Here is a 15,641-nt window from a genome sequence, read left to right on the forward strand (position 1 = left end):
TCAGTTTTCACCTCAGGCAGCAGAAAGGCTAAGTAAACCCGTGTCACAGCTGAGGATGGGGAAAACCCTCAGCCGTGCGATGACACGTGATGTAAGTCACTGCTCGACCAGGACAACAGAATAAGGGAGCAGGTCACCTCCTATCGCATCCCTAATCTGACTCTGACTCCTAGCTGCATGAGCCGACCTTGATGGTAGGAGGGCTCATGCTCAGGAACCTCGGATCCCTTCTCACCCTCTGCCGATCCCTGAACTAGGAGCTGGGTAGACCACCTGATCCTCCTGGATGCAGAGAAACAGGAGTCTAAACTGGCCGAGCTGCAATGGGATATAAGCTTACACAGACTATGGATATGGCAGGAGAGTGAAAGACTTCCACCTCTACCTGCCACAGACACACTGACTGTATCCCTGGACACAAGTGCTGAAGTCCACACACAGACATAAAAGGACAAAGCACACATAAACACATAAGAACCCAGAACCATAGCTGCAAAGAATAAAGACCAAACAAGCATTTTCATAACATCCTGTAACATAAACCATGGTCGTGACACTCCCACCCCTCAAAGCCCCCCCACCAAAAAAAAGGGAAAACTAGTGAGGGACCCAACAAGGGGATAGCAGAAGGGAAAAGTAGGGGAATCAGCATCATACATGCGAGTCACCCCCGGACTGCTGCCGGACCCTGGAGCAACACACAGGAACCAGGATCCGACTGCCAGCCTCTGGAGCAACACACAGGAACCAGAGACCAGCAAAGAAACAGCCCGGGGAGACCGCACTGACACTGAGTAAAACTCTCCACTTACATTCTCACTCCAGTCGCTGCCAGCAGACACTCCTACACCAGCACACAGCCGGAACACTAACGGAATGCTGCCAGCAGACGACCAGAGATAGGAACATGGAGAGGGACGAGGGATCACCAACACAGACATGTGGTAAGGTGGCGGGGAATAAGCCACAACCGCGTCATTAACGGTGATCCCCAAAACGCTCTCCCTCCGGAGAACGCGCATGCACTGCAAAGGAAGATTGCAATGCATGCTGCACCCTCTTTCGAAGGTGTGCAACCGCACACCAAACAAACTACCGTGAAGGAATGAAAAAAAAAAAAGGTAAGGGGACACCAAAACAGGCAACGGAGAAGGAATGGCGGGGAAAAGCCACTCACCGTGCCGTAAACGGTGAAACCCCCATAACGCTCTCCCTCCAGAGAACGCGCATGCACCCCATCAGCAAATGGCGATACATGCTGCACCCTCTTTCGAAGGTTACGCCACGTGAGGAGCCATTGTGGTCATACTGTCACGGCTGAGGATGGGGAAAACCCTCAGCCGTGCGATGACACGTGATGTAAGTTGCTGCTCGACCAGGACAACAGAATAAGGGAGCAGGTCACCTCCTATCGCATCCCTAATCTGACCCTGACTCCTAGCTGCATGAGCCGACCTTGATGGTAGGAGGGCTCATGCTCAGGAACCTCGGATCCCTACTCACCCTCCGCCGATCCCTGAACTAGGAGCTGGGTAGACCACCTGTTCCTCCTGGATGCGGAGAAACAGGAGTCTAAACTGGCCGAGCTGCAGTGGGATATAAACATAAACAGACTATGGATATTGCAGGAGAGTGAAAGGCTTCCACCTCTACCTGCCACAGACACACTGACTGGATCCCTGGACACAAGTGCTGAAGTCCACACACAGACATAAAAGGACACAGCACACATAAACACACAGGAACCCAGAACCATAGCTGCAAAGAATAAAGACCAAACAAACATCTTCATAACATCATGTAACATAAACCTAAGACCACAATGGTGGCCCTCACTGGCAGATGGTATTAGAAACCAGGAGGGAGCCTCCAGCTTACTACAAGGCTGGAGTACCCCTCAGCTTCTGAATCACAACAGAAGCTATATAGGCCGAAGTAGCCACACCCACACAGACACACCCAGTGTTCACACACACACACACACACACACACACAGAAGGGATTAAACCCTTCCTACACCAGGCATGGGAAAACAGCAACTTAAAGGGGAATACACACACAATAAACCCCGTGCACACCAGAACGGAAAGTGCACACATATAAACACACGTTGCAGGTGCAACCGCATGCACTTGACAACAAGCTGCCTAGCCACAGCTCAGGTTGCTATACTGCTAATACATAATGTTGCCAGCGGCAACCACAGGTGAGGCAACATACTTCAGCCCTCACCTGTGATTGACAACAAGAACAAGACCACGGGCAACTGCCTGCGGATGAAGGAGTCACGACCATAACCATGGTCGTGACACCCTAGCCCCGTGCAGATAGCATGTATATACACGTTCAGGCAGAGCTTTAATCCCAGCACTGATCAGCGCTGGGATTGAAGCTCCTGCTCCTGCAATCTAGCAGAAGCAGGTCGGGTCCCGGCTGACAGACACAGCGGGGACCCTGAGGAGAAGACAGGAGCAGTTTATTACCGTTTCTGCCTGCTCCTGTGTCGGCAGAAGAGCACTGCACAAGCGCATGGTGGAGAGAACAGGCAGAGCTGCTTCCTCTGTTAGTCCCGGCAGTATCTGTGGCAGGGGCAGGAGCAGAGCTGCAGGGTCTAAGGAGACCGTGATCAGCTCTGCCTGTGTGTCATGCCCCCACAGGGGGCTGTTTTCCCCTATAACTGGGGCTCCTGTGGACCTCCTCTACAGGTCTTTTAGTTACCTCCTGGGGATCATATTATGTGCCAAAAATAAATTAAAATATAATTTAAAAAAAAAATAATAAAAATAAATAAATAAAAAAATGCAGTCGATAACAGAAACCATCACCATAGTCACCCCGTTCTCTCAAACCTATACATGTTATATATGAAAATGATCGTCACAAAATAGGGAACCCATTGCAATAATTAATTTTTGTGTCATTTTTAAGAAATAAAAAGCTATAATTAAAAAAACAAAATTTATAATAATTAGCAGTTTTCCTCCAAATTAAACCAAAAAAAGGGAAAGGGAAAAAAAAACTCTAAAAAGCCATTCTAATAAAAAGTCCTAAGTGTCAAGTAAAAAAAAATAAAAAATCTCTAAAATGTTTTGTGTAGTCAAGCAAATAAAAAAGCTAAACCACCACTTGCACAAAATCCCAAAAAGTTGCCTGGACATTCAGGCTTTTTTAGAACCGGTCATGAAAGGGTTAAAGAGTTTTAGCTATACATTCAGTGACGGAGTAAGACATGTTATTTAGGTGTTTTTTGGATAGTTGTGGTCCAGTAGTTTAAAAGTGTAACATAAGATCAAGCAGTTATTGCAGCTTAGTATAACCCAAATTTTACAGTATACATTAATACATTTTATGAAAACTGCATTGTGCTTTTATAAAAAAAGAAGCAATGTGCAATACTTTATTATAAGTCAGAGTCAATGTGAATGGAATAGCTAATTGTCGGCTGTCATGCAGTCCTGTAATACAGCTTCACATTGTTCTTCCCTTGGGCAAGGATGCAGTGTTACTAGTGTGAAAGGCTATAAGTACAGTACAATGACTGGATCGCTACAGTACCTACATGAGAATAGGCAGGGCTGACCTTACTTAGAATGACACCCTTTATGGTATCTAGTAGACACTAATGGAGAGCAACATTCATTCCTTGCCTGGATTCAGGGGCCAGTGGCAAAATGGGTCAAGGAACCCCAGTTTTGGAGATAGGTTCAGGTCCCTGAGGTTGGACTACACCACTAAATACCACTTTAGACAAAAAAAAATCACAGATATATAATTTCCTTCTGTGGAATAAAACATCTTTAAAGGGTTATTCCCATCTTGAACATTCAGGGCATATGGCTAGGATATGCCGTCAGTGTCTGATCCGAAGTGCACCCTCTGGAATTTTGCGGGCCCTGCAGGGGCGGACTTGGAACTTAAAGTGGACCTGGAAAAAATACTAAAAGTGGCCCCGTGTTGTAGTCCGGTCCAAATTGATGGAAGGCAGGGTAAACACAATTACTTGGGGCCAGCAGTACCATGTTGTGGCACATTATACCACCCGAACAGAGCCAAATGCCACAGTCCATCACAAAATATTGCCTTCAGCATCACAAAATACATCCACAAAAACTTCCACTTGCCGACCGTGAGGAGGGCTCAGGCGGTCCCCAGGGCATCAGCCCACCGGAAAATTTCCCTGTAAGGTCTATGGCTAACCCACCCCTGGGGCCCTGTTCTAAGTATAGGTGCGGGTCCTGGAGACTCACACCTATAAGACATTCGGGGCATATCTTAGCGATATGCCCCCAGTGTCTGAGATAGGACAACCCCTTTAATATCTGGTATTGCATCCTTTGGCAGAAACAGCCAGTGGTGTACCTTCCATGGAGACAGGCCACAGAACTGCTATGGTGTCTGGGTGGAGGGGGGCAGTGTTTTTTTTCCCGTCTTGAAGACTGCATTTTCATGTAGGGGAAACTCAGTGCAAAAATATTTTACAGCTTTCTTTACAGTCAATGGTAACTATTTTATCTTAGGGACCATCAATACACCTTTCTAATTTGGTCACACAGGATGATAGACAGCCTTTGGTGTACACACATAGAAAAAAGAGGAAAAGATATTCACAATACCCAATCTGAGTCATGCCAATCTCTAAATTCACTAATTCAAAAGGTGTAAACCATAAAAAAAAACACTTGATTGATAATCCTTAAAATAACGCACTTCAAAAAAAATTAAGTAAATAAAATATGTCAGAATTGTATATCATCATGTGTAATAGGAATAGGTCTACTGGATAAGTGGGTAATGGGTTCAACTATCCCCGATTCACACTATATATCCCTCATCCCAGCGATACCCCCAGATAGTAGGGGATCCCTGTCCTCATACCTATCCTTGACATGCCCTATTGATACCCTATATGATTTCACAAATAAGGAACTAATGTCAGTTAGACATTCCCACACTCCAATGCGTTTCACCCAAAACACTGGGTTCATCAGGGGGTTATAAAGAGGAAAACAACAAATAAAAAGACATTGGATATAAAACTGCAAGGTAATTAAAATAGAGCTAGATAAATTGTATACTTGCCACTTTGATTCAGCAAGATATGCCCATGTGTATTGATAATACAACAAACATATACAGTGAGGGGAAAGAAAGTTCATTAGATACTTATAATCAGTGGCTTCGCCAGGGGGGGGCCAGAGGGGGCCACGGCCCCCCCTACATCATGCTCGGCCCCCCCATGTGCCCCCCCAACTAAAATGCGCCGCCCCCCCAAAGTGAGCCGCCGCCGCCGCCGGGCACAGGGAGATGAGCGCTTCCATTGCACTCATCTCCTTACTACTGCCTGTGCCAGCGGCGGTGCAGGGGAGGGAGAGGCGTGTCCCTTCCCCTTGCTCTGATAGGCTGCCGGCACTAGGCCGGCAGCCTATCAGAGGCCGGCGCAGGTGGCGCGATGACGTCATCGCGCTGCCTGAGCCATACAGCGTGGGACACAGGCCTGTAGCCTGTAGAGGCCTGCATCGCATCGCTGACACTGAGGTAAGTATGTGTTCTTTTTTTTTTTTTTTTTTTTTACAATAGTGATAATGAATACTGAATACTGAAGGGGGGGGGCCTTAATAATGGCACATGATGGGGGGGGACCTTAATAATGGCACATGATGGGGGGGGACCTTAATAATGGCACATGATGGGGGGGGACCTTAATATGGCACATGATGGGGGGACCTTAATAATGGCACATGATGGGGGGGACCTTAATAATGGCACATGATGGGGGGGACCTTAATAATGGCACATGATGGGGGGGACCTTAATAATGGCACATGATGGGGGGGACCTTAATAATGGCACATGATGGGGGGGACCTTAATAATGGCACATGATGGGGGGGACCTTAATAATGGCACATGATGGGGGGGACCTTAATAATGGCACATGATGGGGGGGGACCTTAATAATGGCACATGATGGGGGGGACCTTAATAATGGCACATGATGGGGGGGGACCTTAATAATGGCACATGATGGGGGGGGACCTTAATAATGGCACATGATGGGGGGACCTTAATAATGGCACATGATGGGGGGGGACCTTAATAATGGCACATGATGGGGGGGGACCTTAATAATGGCACATGACGGGGGGGGGGACCTTAATAATGGCACATGATGGGGGGGGGACCTTAATAATGGCACATGATGGGGGGGGGACCTTAATAATGGCACATGATGGGGGGGACCTTAATAATGGCACATGATGGGGGGGACCTTAATAATGGCACATGACGGGGGGGGACTTAATAATGGCACATGACGGGGGGGGCTTAATAATGGCACATGACGGGGGGGCTTAATAATGGCACATGACGGGGGGGGGACTTAATAATGGCACATGACGGGGGGGACTTAATAATGGCACATGACGGGGGACTTAATAATGGCACATGATGGGGGGGGACTTAATAATGGCACATGATGGGGGGGGACTTAATAATGGCACATGATGGGGGGGGACTTAATAATGGCACATGATGGGGGGGACTTAATAATGGCACATGATGGGGGGGGACTTAATAATGGCACATGACGGGGGGGGGGACTTAATAATGGCACATGATGGGGGGGACTTAATAATGGCACATGATGGGGGGGACTTAAAGGGACTCTGTCACCACTTTCTAACCCCCACTTTTAAAACTATAGTTCTGTCCATGGAGCCCCTGTGATTTCAATGGTGTTGTTATATGCGAAATCTGCAGGCTCGTTTTGATAAAAAAAACTTTTATCTAACCTGTCAGTCATGAGGATAAGGTGCCCAGGGCGTTTCTCCCGGTCTGAACATGCCGCCGCCGCCGTTGGTGCACAGCTCCTCCTCTGATCCTTTCAGCGCCGCCTGAATGTGAAGAAATACGCCTCCGGCTCTCCCTCAGTCCCCCCTCCTTTTCTAAAATTTTGCGCGTGCGCACAGGCCTGTGCCTGATGCGCCCGTGCGGACTTTTCGATTCAGCCTCATTGAGCGAAGTGCGCATGCGCATGCGCACTTCGCTCAACCTCCCGATAACGCGAACACTGCTGCACGCGCGGGATCTTAGAAAAGAAGGAGGGGGGACTGAGGGAGAGCCGGAGGCGTATTTCTTCACATTCAGGCGGCGGGCGGCATGTTCAGACCAGGAGAAACGCCCTGGCACCTTATCCTCATGAGTGACAGGTTAGATAAAAGTTTTTTTTTATCAAAACGAGCCTGCGGATTTCGCATATAACAACACCATTGAAATCACAGGGGCTCCATGGACAGAACTATAGTTTTAAAAGTGGGGGTTAGAAAGTGGTGACAGAGTCCCTTTAATAATGGCACATGATTACTGGCACGTAATGGGGGGCTTATTACTGGCACGTAATGGGGGCTTATTACTGGCACATGATGGGGGGGCTTATTACTGGCACATGATGGGGGGGCTTATTACTGGCACGTAATGGGGGGCTTATTACTGGCACGTAATGGGGGGCTTATTACTGGCACATTATTGGTGGGCACTATAGGGGCATCTACTGAGGCAACACAAAGAAGGGGTATTTTATATGGGGGGCTCTGTACAGTAGCATTTTATACTGGGACACATTATGGTGGGTACTATGGGGAAAGGGGGAGAGGAGTACTATGGAGTCATCTACGGGGGCACTAAGAAGGGGTAATTTATACTTGCAAAATTATGGGGGACACTGAGGGCATCTACTGGGGCATTTTATACTGGTACATTATGGGGGGCACTAGGAGGAAGGGGGAGAGGAGCACTATGGGGGCATTTACTGGGGGCACTATATAGGGGTATTTTATACTGGCACATTTTGGGGGACATTAGCTCAACTGGGGGCATAAGGGGGTATTTTTTGCACTGTCACATTATAAGGAGAATTATTTCTATGGGGGGGCATTATGGTGGGCTTTATTACTCCCCCATGGTATGACCCCCTAGTAGCAGCACCGGCCTCTCCCTGCTCTGCTATCCCACTGCCCCTTCTCCAAATCCTTATTATGAAATCTTTCTCATTAGGATAAAACACAACATCAGCTCCGCCGAGCCCCCGGCCAAAGTGTGGAAGTGGCGACCGAGACCCCCAAGGGCCAAGTAACTGTAAGTTTTCAAATGAAATATGTTTATGTTATAGACATATAGCCTACACTGTGCCCCACAATATACAGTATACCTCTACACTGTGCCACACAATATACAGTATACCGCTACACTGTGCCACACAATATACAGTATACCGCTACACCGTGCCACACAATACAGTATACCTCTACACCGTGCCACACAATACAGTATACCTCTACACCGTGCCACACAATATACAGTATACCGCTACACTGTGCCCCACAATATACAGTATACCGCTACACTGTGCCCCACAATATACAGTATACCGCTACACTGTGCCCCACAATATACAGTATACCGCTACACTGTGCCCCACAATATACAGTATACCTCTGCACCGTGCCACACAATATACAGTATACCTCTACACTGTGCCACACAGTATACCTCTACACTGTGCCACACAGTATACCTCTACACTGTGCCACACAGTATACCTCTACACTGTGCCACACAGTATACCTCTACACTGTGCCACACAGTATACCTCTACACTGTGCCACACAGTATACCTCTACACTGTGCCACACAGTATACCTCTACACTGTGCCACACAGTATACCTCTACACTGTGCCACACAGTATACCTCTACACTGTGCCACACAGTATACCTCTACACTGTGCCACACAGTATACCTCTACACTGTGCCACACAGTATACCTCTACACTGTGCCACACAGTATACCTCTACACTGTGCCACACAGTATACCTCTACACTGTGCCACACAGTATACCTCTACACTGTGCCACACAGTATACCGTATACCTCTACACTGTGCCCCACGATATACCGTATACCGCTACACTGTGCCCCACAATATACAGTATACCTCTACACTGTGCCACACGATATACAGTATACCTCTACACTGTGCCCCACGATATACAGTATACCGCTACACTGTGCCCCACGATATACAGTATACCTCTACACTGTGCACCACAATATACAGTATACCGCTACACTGTGCCCCACAATATACAGTATACCTCTACACTGTGCACCACAATATACCGTATACCTCTACACTGTGCCCCACGATATACAGTATACCTCTACACTGTGCCCCACGATATACAGTATACCGCTACACTGTGCCACACAGTATACAGTATACCGCTACACTGTGCCCCACAATATACAGTATACCTCTACACTGTGGAGTCTGTTCTATAAGCACCCTTGTTCTGTGGCGGCGGACAGAAAATAATCTGGAAGTGCCCCTCCCGAGACCAGGCTCTGGATCCGCCACTGGTCTGGACCACTCACAGGAGTGTACATTTCTTCTAAACTGTAATCCGTATCCTCTGACCTGCAGAAATCAGCGCTCGCTCGATAACAACTAACAGGCAGGACCTGTAGGCTGTAGCCTGGCCCTGTTACCGAAGCTAGCCGAGTGGTGTAAGGTTAAGGTACTAGTAGAGATGAGCGGCTGCTGAATCCTGATTTAAAGTTACTGCAGGATATGGATTACGGTTTAGAAATGTCAAATGTACACTCCTGTGAGAGGCGGGGAGGGGGATCTGTGGATGACACTGTTATGGAGGGGGAAATGGGGATGACACTGTCATGGGGTGGATCTGTGGATGACACATATAGCATAAGATGCTATACACTGTATGTGTCATCCACAGATCCCCCCCATAGCAGTGTCATCCACAGATCCCCCTCTCTATAAAAGTGTCATCCACAGACTTTGGGTATTGCGGTTTTAGGTATTGGGTAAAGTATCGCAGCATTTCTAAGTGTACTTCTGTAAATGTATCGTTGTTATAGCTGCCCCCCCTACTTTTGTCCTGGCCCCCAGTGTGCCCCCCCAAATTTTGAAAGCTAGAGACGCCACTGCTTATAATCTCTTTCAAATTAAGCAAAGTTTCGCCCAAACAGCAATTAAGTACTTACATGGATGAACAAGGGGCTAGTAGGCTTCTGGACAGGCGCAGATAATGCAGCAGTGAGGCGGATAACCACTCTTAAGCTTAAATAGTAGCGCCAAATCATCACTTTCGGTCTGGTGGAAAGCATATTTGGAATGCAAGCACTCACTTCCCCTTCCTTTCCCCTCACTGTAGGTGTTGTATTATCAATACACATGGGCATATCTTGCTTAATCAAAGGGGCAAGTATACAATTTATCTAGCTCCATTTTAATTACCCTACATTTTTATATCCAATGTATTTTTCTTTGTTGTTTTTCCCTTTATAATCCCCAGACGAACCCAGTGTTTTGGGGGAAACGCGTTTGGGTGTGGGAATGTCTAACTGACATTAGTTCTTTATTTGTGACATCTAGAGATGAGCGAATTTCTCAAAAGTCAGATTTTCTGAAAAAATTTGATTCGATCCGAATTTATTTGTGGCGAATCGCGTAAAAATATGGCTATTTCCTGGCTGCAGAGAGCCTTTATAGTGGTGTAATGCCTTGAAGTAACACGCATAGGGAGTCTGCTGTGGTAGTGAAACAATACTGTGAGTCAGTATGACATGCAGATGACAGGCGTCACTCTTAGAATCACTGCACACTTCACTTATTTGGACAGTTACGGACCAAAACTGACCAAATAACTCAAGTGTGAACTCAAGCTTACAGGTTAATGTTAGCCCCAGGTATAAAGAACCATGCAGAGGCCGAAGATCCTACTATAGCGTGAAAGAGCACACTCCTTTTACACCAATTCACTGATTCCACATAGATTTTTACAGAACCTGTTCTATTAAACGCTTATACAAGTAGAGCCCCCCTGACAGAGTGGAGAGGGTGTCAGCAGTAAGTTTGTGTTGATGTCCCTTCCTCTGATCTGTCAGAACTTTAAACCCTGAATAACGGATCTTGTCTGGAGAGCATCCACCTTCACTCAGTCAGCATTTGGTCAGTTATCCATTATTATTGTTAATGCCCACAAAAAATTGAGAGGTTTCAAAACAGAGATGGTACTTGAATGGAATATTTGCATGTCTTCTGTGTTTTATACCCACTCCTGCTTTTGACTACCAAATCATAAGCCAATTCTGATGCAAAATAGGGACCATGTCATGCAGGCCTTACAGCTGTTACCTAGACAGGATCCATTGTGCGTCTCATTTTTCCTTCCTTCTGACAGATCAGAAGAAGGGTCAAATAAATGATGATGTCACCCAGGACGAAAGGCAAAATAGTGGCCCAGTCATGAAGTGGGGAGGGTAGGAACAACATGAGAAGTCCACAGAGTGGCCCTATGACATAGCGGTGAGATGGAAGCAGCATGAGGAGACCACAGAGTGGCCCAATGACAGAGTGTTGGGATGGTGGCAGCAGCATCAGGAGGAGGCAACAGAGTGGCACAAATGACAGTGTGGAGGTGGCGTCACGTACAGGGAGGGAAAAGGGAAGGCCCTGCCCAAGGGAAAGGGAAAGGTGGTGACCCCTGACTCACCTTGTGGCTGGCACCTGACTGCCCTGACGTCCCTAGACGGGTTCCTCACCCGTGCGGCGATCACGTGCCTAAACCCTGGCTTTCCCTAAAATGAGCCCTAGATAGTGAACGGGCCGGTGGGATCGCTAGTCCGCACCACTGATACTAAGAGGGAAACACCAGGGAGAGGACAGACAATACAGACAAACACATAAACCCAGGTGGGTGACCACAGCAGACCACAAAGGTCCAACAGGGATCCAGAGGGAAACGTTCTGGACCAACAACCAGAGAACATAGCAACACAGCTCCAGTGGGTCAGTATAGAAGTCCAGGCAGGAAGCTCTATATCTGGCAACCAGAGAAGTGTGAGAGGGGAATATAAGGAGGTTGGGAGTGCTGGACAAGGAACAGCTGAGGAGAAGGAGCTACGGATCCCTGAGTGAGCCAAAAAGGGTTGCAAAGCAAACCCAGAAAGCTACCATAAGGAAACAGCCCTATCTTACATAGAGTGCGCAGCCAACCGCTGCGACTTCCTGACCCCGGGTATAACGGAGTCAGGCGTGGTACTTGACACCCTCGTGACAGTACCCCCCTCTCTACGAGGGGCCTCCGGACACTCAGGACCAGGTCTCTCAGGATGAGAGGCATGAAAAGCCCGAACTAGCCTGTCGGCGTTTACCTCAGACGCAGGAACCTACATTCTTTCCTCGGGACCGTAACCTCTCCAATGCACCAGATATTGAAGAGAGCGGCGGACCCGACGAGAATTAACAATTTTGGATATCTAAAACTCTAGATCACCATCCACAACAACAGGAGGGGGTGGCAGCGGTGACGGTTCTAGAGGTGGAACATATTTTTTGAGTAACGACTTATGAAAGACATTATGGATTTTAAAAGTCTGAGGTAGCTCCAGGCAAAAAGCCACGGGGTTGATGATGGCTACAATCTTGTAAGGGCCAATGAACCTAGGACCCAGTTTCCAAGAGGGAACCTTTAATTTAATATTCCTAGTAGACAACCACACATAGTCATTCACTCCTAGGTCCGGACCTGGCGACCGTCTCTTATCAGCCATGCATTTGTATTTACCTCCCATATTTTTCAAGTTAGCTTGCACCTTCTGCCATACCGATGAAAGAGATGACGAAAACCGTTCCTCTTCGGGAACCCCAGAAGACCCCCCCTCTTTGAAAGTACAGAATTGGGGATGAAAACCATATGCACCAAGAAATGGTGACTTGCCAGTGGATTCCTGACAACGATTATTTATGGCAAACTCAGCTAACGGTAAATATGATGACCACAACTCTTGGTTTTCAGACACAAAACATCTTAGATATGTCTCAAGGTTTTGGTTGGTACGCTCAGTCTGTCCATTCGACTGAGGATGGAAAGCTGAGGAAAACGACAAGTGTAACGGGAACAAAAAGCTATCCAAAATTTAGAAATAAACTGGGTACCCCGATCCGAAACAACATCGGAAGGGACCCCGTGAAGCTTCACGATTTCACTGATGAATACCTGAGCAAGAGTCTTAGCATTAGGTAGTGCGGGTAACGCAATGAAGTGTACCATTTTGCTAAACCTGTCCACTACTACCAAAATAATGTTTTACCCGCAGACAAAGGTAAGTCAGTGATAAAATCCATTGACAGATGTGTCCATGGTCTATTGGGAATGACGAGTGGTAATAGAGACCCTGCAGGACGTGTATGCAAAACTTTTGCGCGCGCACAGGTAGAACAAGAAGACACAAAATCCAATACATCCTGACGCAACCTTGGCCACCAAAAACGACGAGACAATAGCTCAAAGGTTGCTTTACTACCCGGGTGCCCAGCAAGTGCCGAATTATGATGTTCCTTTAATAATTCGAAACGCAGGTTCAACGGTACAAACAATTTCTCTGAGGGGCAAGAGACCGGGGCGTCCCCCTGGGCCTCTAACACCTTCCCCTCCAGAGCAGAGTGTACCGCAGAAACAACCACTCCTCTTTGAAGAATGGGTACCGGATCACTCACATTACCCCCTCCAGGGAAACAACGAGATATGTGCATCAGCCTTGGTATTTTTTGCCCCAGGACGATAGGTAATAACAAAGTTAAACCTGGTAAAAAATAGCGACCACCAGTGAGACGCTTAGCTGATTCGAGGTACAGAAGATTTTTGTGGTCCGTAATCACAGTGACGGGGTGGACTGCCCCCTCTAAACAGTGACGCCATTCTTCAAACGCTAGTTTATGTCATGGTCTTACCTTCTCACTGTTCTCCTTCGTTTGACATGTGCTGGCGGCCATCTTGGTTTCTGGGTTTCTTGAGCTGGATGCCTAGCTCATATATATAGAAGGTCTGTGGCTTCAGTTCCTTGCTTGGTCCTCCTGTGTTCACATGCTTCTAAGACTGCTGCTGCTTCTGGTTCCTGATCCTGGCCTCGTCTGACTACCCCGTTGGTTCCTGATCCTGGCTTCGTCTGACTACCCCGTTGGTTCCTGATCCTGGCTTCGTCTGACTACCCCGTTGGTTCCTGATCCTGGCTTCGTCTGACTACCCCGTTGGTTCCTGATCCTGGCTTCGTCTGACCACCCTCCTGGTTCCTGACCTCTGTCTACGCAAGACCCTGCTTCGGTTTAGCCATCCGTTTGGACTTTTGCTTCGGCTTGATTTCCAATAAAGCCTTCTTATTTCCACTCATCTCTGTTGTACGTCTGGTTCATGGTTCCATGACATTAGGACCAAGCCATGAATTCTGACGGTACAGGGCCATCCTCGCTACCTACGCTGGTTGCCAGACTTGATCAGCAGGATCACCTGTTGGGTCGGTTCGCTGTGGCGTTGCAAACCCTGCTTGAACGCACGGCTCATTTCGCTTCCGTTACCGATGGGTCGGTTGTCGCTCCTGGGCCCGCTCCTACTGCCGCTCCGGTTGTTGCGCCAGAGTCTACCCCGACACCTGTTGCTGCGCCTGCGGTGTCTCGGGGTATGACCGGTTCTGCCCCCCTTCCACAGCGCTTTGGGGGAGAGCCAACTCAGTGCCGAGGTTTCCTTAACCAGGTGGGCATTTATTTCGAGTTGCTGCCACATGCCTTTCCTACTGAGAGATCAAAGGTGGGCTTCTTGATCTCGCTGCTCTCGGACAAGGCCTTGGCCTGGGCCAGCCCTTTATGGGAGAACAACAATCCGGTGGTTGCCGAGTTTTCCGGTTTTGTTGCTTCTCTTCGGAAGGTATTCGATGTGCCGGCTCGTGCTGCCTCTGCTGCGAAGCTCCTTATGTCCATCAGACAGGGTTCACGATCCGTAGCTGAATACGCCATTGAGTTTCGTACCCTGGCAGCAGAGGTGGGCTGGAATAATGAGGCTCTGGTCGCTGCTTTCTCTCATGGTCTCTCGGATGCCTTGAAGGATGAGGTTGCAGCTAAGGACCTACCAGTGGAGCTCGAGTCTCTTATTTCTTTCCTGATTTTGATTGACACCAGACTCAGGGAGAGACCTTCCTTTAAGGAGAGCCTGCGGAGGTCTCCTAACAGATTGGCGCCTACGTTTGCTGTCCCACCCGTGCCTCCCTCTCCTCCCACGCCTCCTGGGGATGACTTGTCTGGGGGTGAACCCATGCAGCAGGGGTTTGCTCGCCTGTCTGAGGGGGAGAGGGTACTCCGGAGACGCGAGGGCCGATGCATGTACTGTGGTCTCGGTGGGCATTTTCGGTTGGCATGTCCGAACCGTCCGGGAGAACGCTCGCACCTGAGGTCCTGTCGGGGGCAGATCTTGGGTGGAGTCTCCTCGTCCCCGGTTTCCCGTGTTGACAAACCACTGATCACGGTTGTCCTCTCCTGGGTCGGGGGCTCGGTGACGACCCAGGCGTTGGTGGACTCTGGTGCTGGTGGTTTGTTCATTGATAGAGTGTTCGTTGCCGCCAATTCCATTCCTCTGCAGCCTCGAGGTTCCCCACTGGCTCTTGAGGCGATAGACGGCAGACCCCTTCTGCCGCCACACGTGACTCATGAGACCCTTCCAGTGGGGATAGCCATTGGTGCCGTTCACAGAGAGTCGGTCTGTCTCCAGGTTATTTCGTCTCCACACTAC

Source organism: Bufo gargarizans, chromosome 7 (genome assembly GCF_014858855.1).
Source record: "Bufo gargarizans isolate SCDJY-AF-19 chromosome 7, ASM1485885v1, whole genome shotgun sequence".
In the NCBI taxonomy this organism is placed as follows: domain Eukaryota; kingdom Metazoa; phylum Chordata; class Amphibia; order Anura; family Bufonidae; genus Bufo; species Bufo gargarizans.